Source organism: Micropterus dolomieu, linkage group LG23 (genome assembly GCF_021292245.1).
Source record: "Micropterus dolomieu isolate WLL.071019.BEF.003 ecotype Adirondacks linkage group LG23, ASM2129224v1, whole genome shotgun sequence".
NCBI lineage: Eukaryota > Metazoa > Chordata > Actinopteri > Centrarchiformes > Centrarchidae > Micropterus > Micropterus dolomieu.
In genome coordinates this window covers 31743514-31760801 of record NC_060172.1, presented here as the reverse complement: position 1 = coordinate 31760801, position 17288 = coordinate 31743514, and the positions used below count along the sequence as shown (strand labels likewise).

At 40.2% G+C, this 17288-nt stretch overlaps 1 long non-coding RNA gene across 2 annotated transcripts in view; it reads right to left on the bottom strand.

Moving 5' to 3' along the window:
• Positions 1–17288, bottom strand: part of LOC123963166 — a 54927-nt gene that overhangs the window by 12363 nt on the left and 25276 nt on the right. For both annotated transcript variants that reach the window (XR_006823129.1, XR_006823130.1), the window contains exon 6: positions 3026–3088. This is a non-coding gene — a long non-coding RNA (uncharacterized LOC123963166). The remainder of the gene's footprint in view (positions 1–3025; positions 3089–17288) is intronic.

Below are 17288 nucleotides of genomic sequence, written 5' to 3'. Positions count from 1 at the left end.
TGTCAGTGGGGTTGCAAAATAGGGGATGAACTGAGTTTTTGTGTTTCCAGGGATTTTCCAGGATCACATTACCTCACAGAAACCTGTTTGATGACAGTGACTCTGTTGGTGATGCGAGGCTGAGCAGGATCACTGGGCTTCAATGGAGGTGTTAGTATCACTCCAGATTGGATTTCTGATTATCTAAAAATGGCTGTTTCCAATTAATCCCATTCAATATCTGCACACCAGGAAACAAGAAAGGGGTTTTCCAGTGTTGTCTACACATCCAAGATGATTTTTTTCATTACCTGAATTTAATAAAACAACATAGAAGACTAGTCTGTGTAAGCTAGTCCCTTACTATGCAGCTTTGGGAGTGTGGTTTCCATTTCTTGCTGTTACTGTAAAATGAATAGTCTCACTTGGTTATTATTATAAGTGTAATGTATAAACAATCCTATAGCCAAAAGGAGTCTTAGAAATAATATTTATTTAAAAGAGCAAATGTAGCCTTAAGATTACTGTAAATGATTTCAGTTTAAATTGTAAAGTATAACCACACATATGGCTTAGTATAAGGCCAGTTCAGTGGAAACTCTGAGCATCTAACACCATGAAAAAAAAGATGCAATCTCAACCACATGAAACCACAGAGCTAATTGGATAAATGACAAAGGTTGCTGAAAGGCGGTCCACTCAGCCCTGGCCCTAAACACAGCAAAAGCAGTGTCATCCATCAAATAAAAAGAAAACACTGTCACGATGATAAAGAACTACAGCACAAATTACAACAAAGTTTCCCACTCAAGCTGCATTTCAAATCAGGTCGTCCTGAAGACTAACAAACGCTGTGGTAAATCTTGGGCTGATCTGCTAGGCCATTTTTCTCCTGTGCGGTGCTTTGGAGTCATTTTACAAGCCGTGGCTTAGTGCCAGACAGAGATGAAGTCAGACGCATTCAGCCTAGTGGACAACTCTACAGTAAACAGAGACTTCAGTGTCGCCGCAGCAAGCTTCAACCTGAAACTAGACCTCATATCACAAATGCTCATTGTACGGAGCTGCGGACAATATATCACAACGCCCAGAGACAACATTCAGCTTTTTCCACGCTGGGAAATGTGGAATATTACTAAGGCAGCTTGGGGCAACCAGCTTTAAATACTGTTAGGTATGACAATCAAAACTCTAAATCCCTGAGAAATATGTCTAACCTGAGTCAGCTGCTGCGTAAACATTCAAATGTAATGTGTAAAAGGCAACGCTGTAAAACCACAGGGCATGGCAGTCACTGGGAAGAATCTGTTGAACAGTAACAAGTCAGATTTATTATGATTACTATATTTCATACTTTGTGTTTATATCGAACCATCTGTGCATCATAATGTTTGGCACACAGCTCACATGCGACAGATTCAGAAGACGCCACGGCCCCACGCTGACTAAACAGGCTGAGGTGTAACACCCGGCCGCAAAGATGGAGCAACAGTTTGAAGAGCAAAGCCATCACTGTGTGAAATAGGTTCCATCACACAATTACACCTTAGCGAGGAAACGGCAAATTCCAAATAAGATAATAAATACAGCACAGTTAGAACACGTGTTTTTTTTTCACATGCTGAATTTCACATTGATAGCACGAGAAAGTCTTTGTCGATGATAATACTACGGTGCTGGGTGAACCATTTAACATGTAATGTGGCCTAAAACTAGCACAAAGCTGCATTTGTTCCTAAGATTGACCATTAACAGGACTTGATACATGGGAATGTAAGAGACGGATAGAGGAAAACAGTAGGCTGCTCATTTGTTTGTTCTGTGTGTTTTGCAATTAAAGGCACACCATAATGCAATCAATGCAGTGCGGTTACTCTGACTAACCACAATGCATTATGTCTAAAAACACAGCATACTTCTAGCTAACGCTAATTGAAGGTTTTGAGCCCCAGCAGGCAGGCTGACCATGGCTAAAGGTCAGCTATGAAATGAGAACCTCAGGTGGGCATAAATGACATTAATAGGAGGACCGTTAACACTGCATAGAGCCACTATAGCGTGCAATGCTAGTGAGAGATTCCATACTGCATGCTGCTTTATAAGGCACAGATTGATGTCATACGTGTACTCCAAGGAAAGCTAGAAGGTTGTACAGTTAACTCCCAGGGTGTAATTCTAAACCATACAACCTACTACCTCAACCCGGATGCACACATTTTCAACTAGTGTTCCTCTTCTCTGTTTATTAAACAAAGTTTGTCATGCTCTAGCCGAAATAACCCTTTGTCCTCCTTATCTAGCACAAAGCATCATCACAGTCATCATATTTGGGGTTTAAGTTAATGTAAGATTTCACAGCTAACAGAGATGTTGTGCATTGCTGGGAGGTCAGGGCAACACATTGTTTATTTAAATTATTATGTGCGTGCGTGTGTGTGTGTGTGTGTGTGTGTGTGTGTGTGTGTGTGTGTGTGTGTGTGTATGTGTGTGTATGTGTTACACATATTCATATCACCCATACAACCTAAGTTATTAAAGAAAAAAAAAGAAGGTTAAAAGACGACGTTCACACCACAATGACAAAGACCCACAGAAGCGAGCTTGTGCTGTCAGATTTGCCACAAGATCGGATCTACGGGTTTGTGCCAAATGGCTATGGCCAAAGTATCAAAATAATTGACTAAAGGACTAAAGATGTAGCGTAAAATGTAAGTACGGCGGTCTCCGATAATGGGACAAAGAACTATAAAAGTTAATGCGTGTGACGTGTCTCTAACAATGTTATTTAGAGAGAGATGCCAGTCAAACAACAGGACTTGACCTCAGAACTCCTTCCCTTGTGTGCTGGACGTTAGTTGACAGTGTAGGCGGTCTTCAGCGTTCATATAAAGCACGACAGAAACGGGGAGTCGAAAGTCTGGAGCAAAAGGGCTTTGAATTCAGTTCAGCTGGCATTTAGAGAAACTGCAGCAAGAGCCTTTGTTGAGATTCACCCCAAAAAATGAAAGTACATCAGGCACATGGTGAAAGGATTGTGATCACTTACCCTTCAAGGCAGTGTCTCGCTCAGGGGTCCTTGTTGCCCTGGGTCAATTTGTAGTTCGCCTCTCTAAAAACAGGAACAAGAAAGTTCTTCTTAAACACGACATTATGGTATGTATCTGTTGTGTTCTTAAGGCCTGGTACTGAACAGTAATAGTTATATATAACACTGGATGAACAGCTACAGTGCTTTATGAAATACTAGCAACAATACCAGTAAACTGCATAAGAAACCAACGAGTAGTATCTTGGTGATAAAGGGAAGAGTATTAGGTAAAACATGCCAGTAACTGTTAAACATCAGATCCACATGGGGGGAGAAAACATTAAACACAAAGTACTGTATATTCTGAAGCTGCAGTGCCTCAGTTTGGGAGCGTCACATGCCTCAGCAGTTCCCAGATATGAAATTAAGTCCATAATAATAACAATCATAATTCTTTTGTGGACTGCTACCCCAAAACTAGCCCGCAGAATTGCCAAAGCAGTCCTCTTCCTGGCCAGCAGCAATGTGGCTGTGGTGAGAGGTTAGCTCAACTTAGCCAATACCGCAGATAGCAGAGAGCAGAGCCTGAGAGGGATGCCAGTGTAATCAAGCATGCCACGGTCAGCTACCATTAACTGTGCCAGTGCCATGCAGCCACAAACAACGGAATATTCCTACGGCCGCAGTGCGACAAAGGAAAGTCCGAAGTGAGAAGAGAGTGAAAATGCTACTTACCCAGATTTCTACTATCTTGTCTGATTTATCATCTCTATTTTTCTCAATCCACACTTTTTATCTGGGAGTGAGCAAAGAGCAGCGAGCGTTACAAGCGTTGGGTTGTTTTTCTTGTGTTTTTTTTTTTTGGAAATGAGAGCAAGGATGAAAAGACCGAGGGGCACTTCTAAACTGAGCTTACTGACAGTACGGGTTCAGTTAGGCAACGCGCTGTCCGCCATTTTCTCCGAAACAAACAAGAACAAGAGAAGAAAAAACTGGATAAAAACGATTAGCTGGCATCATTATTCAAAGTTTCCCCCTTTTTTGCCTCTATGTGTCTCTCTGTCTCTTTCTCTCTCTCTCGCCTGGCACCATTACAAAACCCTGGCTGGAAAGATCACATGATTTCCTACCAGAAAGCCACAGCATTCCCAGTAAGTATTCTGCTGACATTGTGAAGACATCTTTTGTCTAAATCAAAACGTTAGCCCGGCCTGCCCCCTCCCAAACTCTGGCTCCTTCTGGGGGGGACGGAGCAGTGTAAAGGGTGGTGTTAGGAGTCATGGCAACCTCTACCTGGCAGGCTGCCCAGCACCCCGAGGTGGAGAGAAGTAGGGGCTAATATGGTGTTGAGCAGGAATGCTTAGTGCCTTCCAAAGTCAACTCTATGGGCGTGCTGGTTGCTTAAGATTTCAGCTCAGATGCCAAAATTTCTTTGACAGAGACTGGATGCACAAAAAACTGACAAACTCATACTGAACCTCCTGATTCAAATACATTTGGAGACTGAAACAAAGTTGACATGTTTATGCGTTTAAAACACAATTCATCTAAATCATGTGAGCCCTTTCAGCACAACACAAACAAAAAGAAGATCAGATTCATAATAAGTCAAATGAGTCAATTAATTAAAGCGGCATTGTTGGACCGTACCAAGTAACGGGGCACTGAGAGATTGTATATGCAACAGTTCACTTGTTTTATTTCATACACTACATTTAAATTCCTGTTTTCTTCAGTGAGCGAATAAAGTCTCTCATGTATCAACAGCAGACGAACGTGTTTTCCCAAGCTGCGTACTTCTGCAGCTTAGCCAGAACAGTAGCCAAACACAATCAGGCGGTTTGTTAACAATAACACACGCATAAGTCATGGACCTGTGACTCACTAAAGAGCAAGGTATCCACCAGAGACAAGATTAAAGTTCCTCTCATGTGCCGGCTCTCTCACTCAATTTAGCACCAAACTGTTGAGCATCGGCCGTACTTGCTCAACTCTGTCCATAAATAAATGAGAAAATGCTCAGATTGTGATTGGAGCGGGAGAACTATGTCAAAGGCTGCTTAATATTTGTGTTACTCTGACATTTCTGTTTTCTTTTCTCACTGTGTTAGTATGTGGAAATGTTTTTGGTCACGCATAATCAAATCCTAATTTTGGTTTCCACAGTCAATAATAGCCAAATGCTAGTATTAATATATATAGCAAGCACTTCCATCATATATGATGACATTACAAGTGTTTAATGCACAACAAGTATCCAAAGTGTGCACTGGAGACACACACAGATCATATTTGGAAAAATATATTGCAAGTCAATTCACACAGTGGCTAAGTTTAAGATATTCCTATTGTATATCTGAACATTTATATTTGTTATTAAGTGTTTATTATCAGATTTTAGTGTGGATGACTATAAATTAAGGTACAGCTGTGTAGCTGCTGCCGGAAATGCCAGTTCGAAACAGATTTTTGTACATGCACTGGCACTATGGTTGAGTCAAAAAAAAAAAAGAACACGGAAATTATAATAGTTACAGAAGACAATAAGAGATAAGTAATCAAGTGCATAAACCGTAGAATATTCTTTCAAAATCCACTTTGTCTGTCTTACAGCCGGCTTTGTCGACCACAGACTGGTGTGGTGGCCAGGACAAGCAGACTAAGATCCCTTTTTCATTGTGGTGCAAGGACTGGTGCAAACAACACTCTGCATCTTGGCACTTATATTGTTTTGGGGGTTTTTTCTCGCACGTTAACGTTGATTTTATCATGTCAAGTCAACACCTCTCTGCTGCAAAAGAACCATGCAAACATCGCTGCTTCTCTGCACATTAAACTGGTCAGTTACAACTTGCATTCTTATTTATTGCAACCCAGTGAGTGTGGGTGGGAAATGGTGACATCCTGGGGACACATTTGCACTCTGCACTTCACTAACAACACAAGTGATTTTCTTCACTTGGAGAAACCGCTCTGATCAACCATTTTCATCATGCTCCGTGAATGGCACATCTGTTTATTAAATACATGAGGCGAGCGCTATGACTGGCAGAAAGGATTAACCACCACACTATATATATTGCATGTCACGCCACCATTTTGCGCACAGCACACTATATAAAAGAAAAAAAGACCTACATAAGTGTCGAAGTGTCCTCATTTCCTAAAGACACATGACTTGTTGTTGCCATGGTACAGTTAAAATAGAGCCTTTAGATCTCAACATGCCGTGCCATGCAGCCCTCTGAGCTGCTCATCTGCTGCAGCCCACATTAAACAGACTCAACTAAAACAGTCCCAAAGCATTCCCCCCTTGAGAGGGTCATATCCTGGAAGGCTGAAGGCCAGGGTCAAAGTTCAAATGAGAATGGGTGCGGTAAGGGACTTCCCTTGGGGATATACCATTGCACACCAGACAGGGGTGGAAAAATCCGCCAGACTACTCAACCTGGTAATACATAAGATGATGAAAATCTATAGTCACTGGGGGAGGAAGAGGTGGAGGTGGACACTAAAAACACATTGGATCTGCACAGATATGAAAAGGCTTGCCCAGTTCATTTACCCTAACGACAACATACATCTGCACGGTAACCGAAAAATTTTATAATGATTAACGGCCAAACCAGCACATTTTTAAAGTCATTATGGTGAAAAACAACACCCAAACTGAGATAAACTACAGTTTATGTGAAAATAAATATCAATATCAATGCTATATTAATCAAGAGTTGTTCACTTGAGAATCGTCAAGTGAACAACACATTATACATTTTATTATCTTCACCAAAACCCTGCATACTGACAGCCAAAACTCTGAAGGAAGATAATGTGTGCTATTTTATTCTCCACAGGCACACCAGAGACTGGGTGTTATTTTTGTCTCAAAGCTCTTATCTCCATTAATTTAATGTCGCCTCAAGCCGTGGCAGAAAAAAACAGTCAACAGGTTAATCCAGACGGAAGTTCAGTTCAGTTTAATGAGAGCCATACCAATACAGCCATTTCATAGTTTTTTGAGTATTTGACTTGACTTGTCAAGGGTAGAATAACACAATAAAATCCCCAAATGCTGAAATTTGACATTCGGATAACTGTTTCCTGAGTTATTTTGCATATTGGAAAAAAGAAAACCCTGCAGACTATGATTGGCAATGAAAGAGAGAGTTGAGGCAGCACACACAATTGACTCTGTATTTCCCCTGTAGAGAGGCCTAGCCTTACTCTGCCCTCATCTGGCCCCTTATTCTCAGTCTTCAGCTCCTTGAAAACAGGATTCACCAAAAAATATATTATCTCTGTATTAGAACAAATATGATTTGTCTGCATGAACAAGTAGGTGTAACACCTAGAGACAAGAATGAGGACACTTGCATGAGGTCAATTTTGTTGTACCATTAACCATTCGTTTTGGAAATGTGCTTGCCCTGTGATGCACTTTGTTCAGTATCACAGATAGTTTAATATTGACTAAACTGTTTGGGATGATAGAAATAACGTTTTGTGACTGCTAACCCAGGGTGTAATGTTGCTTTAAACAAAAATTCTGCTTTGCCGTTCAGCCAGCCAAGGCGATGACTTTGCTTGACCCACCTGTCTGTTGATCCTGCTGCCTAGCACCAGACTAAACACTGAGATTTTTACCAAGCCTTATTGGCTGCAGCTGACTAACCGACAGCCAACCAGCACACAGGGAGGGAGGGATGGAGGGTAAAAATCAGACTGTGAGAGTAGAAAGGAGAGGAAGAGGTTTCGCAGAGACAACCAAACCTCACACACAACTCTGAGAAAGCACGCAAAGTCAAAATCTCCTCCGACCAGACACGACAAGTTCTTCTGTCCTTCTTTTCACGAAAAATCTCCCCATTTTTGATTTTTGAGGTAAATATCTAGAAATGCTGCATCTTAATATGAAGACATTTTAAACGTTTATAAAATGTTGTCCTATAACAACAACAAAGTAAAAGGGCATCTGTTTCTGTATGGCACTGAATTGATAACCTGACTTCAGACAAGGCTGCGATCAGACTTTGCTTTTAGCGTCACTAGAAGGGATCAATACCTAATGAATTCCAAACGGCGGAGTTTCAGAAACATAAATGTATCCTGCACATGAGTGCATAAAGTATCCCTGCGGATCGATGAATATGACATTACCCACAGCCAGAGGAATGCATCTTCTTAATTGACCTGAGCATTTTCAAATTAATTCAAACGACAATTAAAATGGATTGGACCGTGTGGCACCTTCGTCCTGGAATCTCGGAAAGCTTTTTATTGTGTGTGTGGCTCACCTCATGACCTGGCTTGTGTTTTAATTACCGCTGTCTCCTATCAGGCGGCCTTGGCAATACAACAAAAAACAAAGGAGAAATGAAAGGCTTAGTTTAGCATTTATATAGTGATGGAATTAGCACTATTCAGAGATAAGGGTAGCACTGTCCTCGAATCTAATGTAATTAAAAAGCACACAGCTGCTGTACGAAAACGTTAAGGAAGCCACAGAAACCAGAGATGAATCCCAGAAAACATTTAAAATGTTTTTGTGTGATCCTGTTACAACTGTTCATGTGCTGTATTTTTTTTTAAAACTGAAAATCCTCATTTTTATATGGGTACCAAAACCATCCCTTAAGGAAGCGTCTACATGGTAGGTAGGTAGTTGTTTTGTGATTTAATATTATAATTTGCAATGCTAACACCGAACAGACAGAGAGAGAGAACATACCCTGATCCTGATAATACTGATCATGTTATGCTCATTAGAAGTCATGTGAGTGGGTGGGCACGTGGTTTTGATTTTAACATTTGCTGTTATTCATGTGGTCTGTCATTAGAAGAGAAGCTTGTGTAGATGACCGACAAATGCTCTTGACATTATCCTGACTGAGAAAAAAGCAAAACAGCATTTGATGTGGAGGCTGAAACAGAGCAGATTCCAGATTAAATATGTTCCTGAAATTAGTTCATTTTAGATAGATAACACAGTAATAAGGGGAGGATAAAGAGCACATTAGTGCAGGTGAGCTAAAACTCAAGGGGCTCACAAACACATCTCATTCAGAGCACTGAAAGAGACAAAACATTACCGCTTATAAAAAAAAAAGATTTATTTTATTATCACTCACGTGTACAATCAAATTATTCTTTAAACAAACTCGTTGAAGTAGTCGACAAAAAACGATTCCTCCAGATTGAATCTGGTACATCTCTAACGGTCAGTACTCATTCACTGCTGTGTTCTAGTTCCACATCAATAACCAAACTAAAAGACAGTTTCCTGCTTCTTTCCGCTATAAGATCTTAGTGACAGGTGTGTAAATTTCAAAGAAACTCAGAACACGATATGGCAGAAATAATATTCCACAGACTCTCCAGAGGAGCGGACCGTAATCGACTACATTAAGGATGCCTTCTCATTTAGGTAATGATACCTTTGCTCCGTGTGGCTTTACCAAATGCTTTCCCAAAGATAATCCCTCTGCACAACCTCTCATTATCAAAGCAATCGCCTGACAATGCGAAGAAGAACACTGAAAATTACATGAATTAGTGTAAGACTATGGGAAAAATGATTGCCGATTTAAGACTTTAATTAGGCTCTTGCAAAACAATCAGACACAATTAGGAGGTACCAGTCAATAAGCTAAAACTCATAAGCAAGAGGAGATGAATTAATATTTGATGATTTTTAAATGGTTATTTGAGCTCAGATGCCGTTTGCTCACAGTTGGGTACTAGGTAGGAGAAAGTGTCCACAGCTCTTATTGTGGCTAATAAAGCAGGCGACTTGCAGGTAAATCAGCAGGTGAATCTGCACTGCCTTCCAATGAAAATGGCCATTAGCTTCTAATTGACTTCCTAAGCACCATGTGAGTGTGTCCGGAAACATGCTCTGAATTCTAAAGACGTACAGATGGCAACACATAGTTTTTAGCTAGGTCAAACAACAACTTTCAACATAAAACTTTTCACAGAACCGAACTGTTTCAAATTATTCCAGAACCGGCTGAGACTGTCAGATGTGTTAATAATCCCATAAGAAGCATTACCATCCATTCACTTGAGAGGCCAGACTCATTCTAAATGATTTAGACATTTATTTAGTTTAATTACACATATGTGCAAAGACAAGAGCCTTGAGGAAATTACTTTATGCCATTTTCAGAAATACTGCTGTTAATTGTTTTACTGGCTCATGAAGAAGACTGATCACCACAGGTATGTTTTCGGCAAAGGTTAGACAAAGTGAAAATCAAACTACAAAATCTAACTAAATAAATCTCACAAGCTTTATAAGACAAGGAGCTTGGAACTGTTGTGGTGTCTGGTTATTTAGAATAATCACAATAATCACTTTTGCTGTTTAGAAGATATCACGCACATTAGTTACGGTTAATGTTTCCAAGACAGAACTTTATTATTTCCAAACACAAAAAGTGGTATGAGAGATTTGTACCTGAGCATTCAAAACATCTGTGCATGCTGGTGTTACACCAGTCTTCTCACAAATATCATCCAATTATATTTTATGTACTGAGTTTTCATAACAATCTGCCCACGTTGAAGGAAATATCTGAAGCAAATAAGCAAAAGCTCATTTGGATTTCATAAATAACTCACTACATTTTCACACAGCAAAAAAATGTCGAATTTAAAACTTGGGTTACTGACCTGCTTCAGACTCTTGTAAAGGAAGTGAAAATCCGTGTCTTACCTAATCTTTCTTTTTTTAAATAAAAATAAATTAGAGTCTACCACAGACAAAAGATGTGCTGCAAACATGACTGGAGCTGACAACTGTGCAACTGGATTTATTCTGCTAGGCCTTTCTGATCTCCAGCATACACCCAGATCTATATGACACATGTATTCTGTAATCCTACAGTGTATGTGTGATACCTCTAGATATGTATAATAGATCAGGGCTTACAGCATGAAATCCCATGTAGCTGGTCAAGACAATAAAGTAAGGCATCTGGCCAAAGTTCATGTTCATCCGCTCAGTGTTAAACCATTTGTCTTTAATTATTATTTCTCTTGTACAAAAACGCAAATTATCTTCACGTGGCCTGGAGGGGAGTGTGTGTGTGCAGAGGCAGACGTGGTGTTAAGGAATTCTGCCGAGATGCCCTCCCGTTGAAAACATGTGGCTCCTCTCACCCCACAGCCATGCAGTCTTTCAGAGCACATGCCAGTCAGCCGTGATCGCAGGAAGAGCAAACGGGATGGGACAGAGCAGGGATTATAAGGCAGCCTGGTGTTTCCACTGGGGTCTCCCCTGCTGGGCTACATGGTCCCAGCTCCCTTTGTCTGCTGTTAACCCGTTAAATCCCGTGGAAGAGCCCATTCACAAATGTGTCACACACCCCGGGGGTGCATTTTGTGTGGAATAATGATCTTAAAGGGGTTACACAGCATTGCCACTGATTCCCCCCCACCCCACACACACATTCATTTGTTTCCTGGGGTGTTTGCAATTATTGTCAACTCTTGTTTTAAGTTCTTGTAAACACCTTCAAACGGTGTTCTTTAAGAGGATGTCCCAGTGTGGTCAATCCACACCAACACAACTCTTTCAGTCATTCTTAAGAATATTCACGTTCGCATTTTACATGAGGATATTATCCCTCTTATTACTTCATAAAGTACACACTGGTATGCAGAATTAGCAATATAGACCAGGCACTTCTATTCTCTCACGTGCTGCTGCGTTGACTACCTCCCGACTGTGTGTATATTTGTGTTATAGACAGAGACAGAGAGCGCACACGCGGGAAATGCTGCGGGTTCACTTAGAGAAAGTGTAATTATACTGCAGTAATGCCCTCCATGATTAATGATGTGGGCCTCTGAAACCAAACCATCGGGCCAATGGCAAATTACCACTATAAAAATAAACCATGATGTGAACAGGTCAGAGAGGCCGGAGTACAAAATGTCTCTTAGTGTGTGTGTATATATATACAAACAGTGAATGAGCGAATGGGGAACGAGCTCTAGTAACCCAATTAGAGTTCGTCCACTGTCAGAGACCAGTGCCATACACATCAATGTTATGCAGCTAAGCAGTCATGTACATTTTAGTAGCGTTTCTTTGCATCAACATTTATGAGCGGCTGAGATGAGCTCACAGACAATGACACAGGCAATCAGAAGGAGGAAAGAAGAAGTTGGGACATCGTATCTCTTTGAATGAAGTGCTTAGCTGCTACGAGTAACACCTTTAGGGCTGAGAGAGGAAGAAACAACGATGTCGTCTAAATTCTTGTTGACATTGTGCCATCATCACTGCTCTGGTAGAGCACGTGGCCCAAATGAATATCAAACGGCATGACCTAATCCTTGCGCCACAAATCAATCCCACAAATAAGGCAGCTTCGTCTAAAGCTGAAGAGTACGATAAACTAAACTGCTCCAATTCCTCAAGGGTCTCTTGAGCACTGCAGAGTCAAGTTCACATTTCTTGTCACTGACTACACTGCTCTGCGCATAACCACATTTGATTAGTTCTCCACAGCCCCATCCACCCATCAACACACACACACACACACACACACACACACACAAACACACACACACACACACACCCTTCTCGGATGAAGAGCCCTTGACTCGTACCCAAATTGAACTCTTATGCACTCTACTTGTATGAAAGATAATGCCTTTTTGTAGCCAAACGGCAATGGAGTATTTCATTGAGAGCATGGCACCAAAAGTAGCAGCAATCACAGATTCTTGTGGTTATGAATCAACATTTGGAGACGCCTGGGCTGGTGTCATAAACATGACAACTATGCAATTATTTGCCAGTGCACAAAGATACTTGGCAAGTTTTTTTTCCTGCATTTTCCACAAAGTCGCTGCCAGTTAAATCTGAAAGAATAATCAAAAAGAGCGTTAAATATATTTATCTATATATTTCTAAAATGTGTAATAGATTATAGAGTAAGTGAAAATTAACTGGATGATATTGTCAGTAACTAATCTCAAAGACACAACACACACACACCATCCTGAAAATGTTAAAGATGAGTTTACTGACATGGTTACTGTAACTTATCAAAAACAATATCGAATTCAAGCGGAACATGAATTGAAAACCTCACAGGTGATGGTGTTTGAACGTGAGGATCTTTGCTTTTCTTTTGCTGAAATCTGCACTCAGAACGCAGAGGGGAATCCTTGAGCTGTGAATAAAGAGCTACCTGTCTGGACGTCATGCTGCACTGTTCATTATTCCAGTTATGACAGTGATTTTTGTTTTCAATCATTCATTTGTATGGTTTAAAATGGAGTTTCACACTTGTCAGCACACCTTTAAGTGGCGTCTTCATAAATTCTCACATCCACACACTAAATGAAATGAGAAAAACACGATGTTTCAGCGCAAGTAATTTATCTAACTTTATTGCACATTCAAACAGATAATTAATGACCCATTAAATGCACGGCCCCGTGCTTCCTTATGAGTATGAATCTGAAGTGTGCATGCATCTTAGCATCAATCAGATGAAAGGCTGACAAACGGTCCCATTCTTTTTTAATAACAATAAATCAAAGCCTCCACATGGCCGTCTCTCTGAGACAGAGATAATCAAAAGCAGAGAGAGAGATGGCCAAACATCATGTCTAATGTCCCAACAAACTGAGGATCAACTGTTTCCAATTAGGATTACAAAGACACATGCAAAAAATAGAATGAACCCATCCACCCTGTCTCCCTTTGCATACACTAAAAAAATATTTTACAAAGCATGTATGCTGAAAACAAATCTAAATTCAAATAGTAAATTGTTTTAATGGGTCCCATTTGTCCCATTTTTCTCTCTTTCTTAAACAAGATATGAGAAAATGCTCGCACTTGCACAAAGCCTTGTGCACCGTTGTCCGTGTCAGTTTTTCTTTTCTCACTTCTTTCTTTGCTGTTTAATCCAGTCACATCAGCTCCCTGAGCAGGTGAAGTCAGCCAAAGACTTTCCCACGGTCTGAGAGCAAATCCAACGCCCCGAGCCCTTCCTGAGGGCCGGCCATCTGTCCGTTCTGTTTGGAGTGTGTTAGGGGGTAAAGCGTCAGCTGCATGACCAAATTCAACGTTCCAACACACCCCTCCTTCATGAAGAAAAGCCCAAAGCATCCATTCAACTCACCATACACACACACTCACACACACACACACACACACACACACACACACAGCTTGTGCCCAAACACAAACAAATCAACACACAAACAGTCAGATGTGACTCCTCACATTCAACAGATTTGCAACTCAAAGCCCTCGCACACAATCTGTTATTGCAATAATTATGCACAACGTGTTCTGTTAAACTTGCCTATAAACACTGACGTTTTCACCAGGTTACAGTGTTCTGCTAACTAAAAACAGTAAATGTTAAACAATAAATTCCTGTGAAAAATTAAAAGGAGATCATTTCCTTTCCCTTCTTCCCTCTTTTGCCTTTTTAGGCTTAAAAAGTGAAAGTTGCTCTTTGGTGAAAATCCTCATTATGATGATATCTCTACTTCTCAACAAAGGAGTTCACCACATAAACCTTGACCTTTGCTCCCTCCGAGGATAAATCATCTGTGCCCCTGATTTCCACAGAACAATACAATTTCAGCACAAAAGCAGTTCAAAATGTAGACCCAGCAAATTTGAAAACATCACTGTGGCTCGCCGAAAAAACATCTTACTTTGAATTAGGATTTGCCACGATCATGTGACGCATTTCTTTCTTTCTCGTGCACATACCGCCACCCCCATCCCAAAGCATTACCCCTGCTCTTTTTTCCCCTCCTCAAACTGACGTGCTATCATTTTATTTCACCCTCTCAAAGAGCGACTCTGCCGCTGGTGGATGTGGTCCTCGCCCCGGCCTGACGCATTTTTAAAATGCGTGACATTGCCTCTGTGGGAGCATGAGAACGGAGCTTCCTCAATAGTAGGGTCCCCATACCCGGCCCGTAACCATGGAAGCAGATGCCTGCCCTCCCGGCCCTCCTTACCTCCTGTCGATCGCAGGCTGTGAGCTGCTTCGGCAGTGAAAAGAGGCTATGCCTGCCTTTCTCCTCGCTCTGACCGAACTTGCCCCACTCCTCAAAAGGAGCCATTGAACAGGTCACTGGTCTAGACTTGTTTGCACGGTCCAGGGAGCAGCCTTGATGTAACCCTTGCTCTCCTCTCTCTCTCTTTCTCTCTCTGCCTGCCACACCAGCAGCCCAGCGACTGCAGACTGTGGAGGGGTGGCGGGGGGGACATTGGAGACGTGGATTTGAAAAGGAGCCCGTCCGATTTTGCCATTGTGCCTTTTCATTCATCGATCGAATGAATATCGAACCTTCTGTCCCTGCGTGTGTGAAACGGATAGCTTAGCAAGCATTTTATTCTCTCTCTCTTCTCAGGTCTGTTTTGCGGGCCCAGAGCTGTGATTTTCTTTTCTCACTAATTGTAATAGCGTCATTTTTATTAAAAATATTTTTTTATCTCTCTAGTAATTTCTGCTACGGTAAATTAAATTTTGATAGGTGATTGACGCAGAAAAGAGGATTGGAGGATTTTTTTCATTCTTCACAGATCAGTGAATAATCTGATGACTTTGATTTAGAGTGCATGTTTTTGAAATTGTATTTATTGATTACACAAATTTCTACATCCGTGCAAAAAAAATAAAAATCATGTAATAGTGTAAAAAATCCACAACAAAAGCATTTCTAAGTTGTAATGAATAAAACAATTAGGAACTGACATTGGGTGCAATCAGAGGTGTGAAGCAATTATGTATTTAATTTTTAATACATTTGCTACACTCCAAAAATAAATCTTAACCCTTTGTGACAACTACTTCAATCTTATGGCGAAAAAAAGGCAAAACAGATAAAAACTTTCAAGTGAAGCCTGATTTGGAAAAGCTGCTGTTTGTGGCTGAAATTATAAAGTGGTTGGTTTCTTATTTTTCTTGGCAGAATTTCATCATTTTTATATATAGGAAATTAAGATGACTGCATAAATTATTGTGTTATCTGATCTAAACGAATATTTTTACAGAGACAAAATAATCATAATTATCATTTTAAGTCACAATACACTTAATTTGTCATGTCCTGGTAATCAAGAACAATTACCTAAATATAATAATTATTTCAAGGCTGCTAAAATGAAATCCGTTTCTATTGACATAAAGTGTGTGTGTTTATATATTGACCTCTTGCAGTAAATGGTTATGGGTGAGTATATGTGCATTTGACAGGGTGATGGAGAGAGAGGGCAGGCAAGAGCGTCGATGACAGCTTTAGTAAAAGGTGAGGCGATCAATGTCAACATATCAATATTGTTCCATCAGTGACGAGGCCACAGATAAGGTGACTATTTGTTTAATCGGATTCATAAAGCAAAACACATTTTGTTGTTTAATTGACACGTGATTTTATGCTTTGTCCCACTTTCTCTTTAACATTAAACGTGGTGCAGTAGTAAAACAGCAAAATGAATTGCTGGTTTGTTTTCATGATTTATCTTACACATTCAATATGTACAATAAATGTAAAGAATCTAATTTAGAAATGCTCACAAAGCCAGTTAATGTTATCAATTAATTTCATTCGTTTTAATATTTTGACTTATTATCTTAAAAATAGTTCTAATGCATTTAACAGCCTGAAGTAATATATATATATATATATATTATATAATAATATATTTTAACTGTGCTTAGATGCATAATGAGAGTTAAAAATACAGCACATAATCAAATGAGATGAAAAACAAATTGTAAAGATTGTGAACATACTACTTAAAATCCAATTTGGAAAGCCTGCGAAGAGGAGCAGTTATAGCTTCCATGCTCCATGTGACAAGTTGCTATGCAGGGGCCAATCAAAGGGGGCAGAAGGGGGAACAAAACAGGGCAGAAAATGAGCAAATTCAAAGGCACAGGACAGAAAGCAAAGGAACCAGTGAAGTAAGAAGGCAAAGGCATTGTGTTCGCACAACAATCAAGTCTGCTCCCACAGTGAGTACCAGGCCTGCCTCCAAAAATATTGCAACCACCACAAGCCACATAACAGCACAAAACCAAAGGGCTTCGGCAAAAGGTCTGCTTCATAAAATTTGGCTTTATGTGAAAATTAATGATGTAATTAAACAGGCGGAAAAGCAATGTCGCGAACAAACAGCAAAAAACCCTTTTGGAACAATTCAGTATTAGTTTGGAGTTTTATTTGATTTAAATTTAGTAAGATTATAATCAGAGAAACAAATCTTCAAAAACAAATTATTCTG